General features: G+C 52.0%; 1 pseudogene; it reads left to right on the top strand.

Moving 5' to 3' along the window:
• The first annotated feature begins 857 nt into the window (after positions 1–857).
• LOC129039827 (U1 spliceosomal RNA) lies at positions 858–983 on the top strand (annotated as a pseudogene).
• The last annotated feature ends 216 nt before the right edge of the window (positions 984–1,199 follow it).

Below are 1,199 nucleotides of genomic sequence, written 5' to 3'. Positions count from 1 at the left end.
GGGAGGCTGAGGCAGGATAATAGCTTGAACCCAGGAGGCAAAAGTTGCAGTGAGCCGAGATCGCGCCACTGCACTCCAGCCTGGCGACAAAGCGAGACTCTGTCTCAAAAAAAAAAAAAAAAAAAAAGACTGTACGCGGTGGCTCATGCCTGTAATTCCACACTTTGGGAGGCTGACGTGGGCGGATCACCTGAGACCAGGAGTTCGAGACCAACCTGGCCAACAGGGTGAAACTCCATCTGTACTAAAAATTAAAAAAAATGGGCGTGGTGGTGCATGCCTGTAGTCCCAGCTACTCGGGAGGCTGAGGCACAAGAATCACTTGAACCCGGGAGGCAGAGGTTGCAGTGGGCTGAGATCACACCACTCCACTCCAGCCTGGGCAACAAGAGCGAAACTCTGTCTCAAATAAAAAAAGAAAAAAAAAATGAGGAAGGCTGGGCCTGGTGGTTCATGCCTGTAATCCTAGCACTTTGGGAGGCTGAGGTGGGTGGATCATCTGAGGTCAGGAGTTCGAGACCAGCCTGGTCTAAAAATACAAAAATTAGTTGGGCATGGTGGTGCATGACTATAGTCCCAGCTACTTGGGAGGCTGAGGCAGGAGAATTGCTGGAACCCAGGAGGCAGAGGTTGCAATGAGCCAAGAGTACGCCACTGCACTCCAGCCTGGGTGACAGAGTGAAACTCTGTCTCAAAAAAAAAAAAAAAATGAGGAGGCTGGTGTTGGGAGCAGCTGGGAATGGCCAGTGGTCTGCCAGCTGAGAAAGAATGTCGCAGCATTTGGGTTCACACTTTGCCCCTTACGTGTCACCTTGCTGTGGTTGAAGCAGGTGGGCTGAGTTTTAAAAGGCCATCCTATACTTACCTGGCAGGGGAGATACTATGATCACGAAGGTGGTTTTCCCAGGGCGAGGCTTATCCATTGCACTCTGGATGTGCTGACCCCTGCGATTTCCCCAAATGAAAAAAAATTCAAAGAAAATAAAAGGCCATCCTGCTGTGCAGATAGGAGTTGAGTGAGGCCAGAGGAGTGGCAGGAGGAGGTGCCTAGGCCGGTCCTCATAGCTTTGTCCAGATGGAAGGAAGAGGAGAGCTTTCCAGGCTGGGACGGTGGGAGCTGAAAGGGCCCACTGAGAACTCCTCCCATGTCATTGGGGTGCTGGGCCGGGGGACTGAGGCCTGGAGAGGAGGAAGTGATG

This window comes from Pongo pygmaeus, chromosome 5 (genome assembly GCF_028885625.2).
Source record: "Pongo pygmaeus isolate AG05252 chromosome 5, NHGRI_mPonPyg2-v2.0_pri, whole genome shotgun sequence".
NCBI lineage: Eukaryota > Metazoa > Chordata > Mammalia > Primates > Hominidae > Pongo > Pongo pygmaeus.
This window is presented reverse-complemented; position numbering and strand designations above follow the sequence as displayed.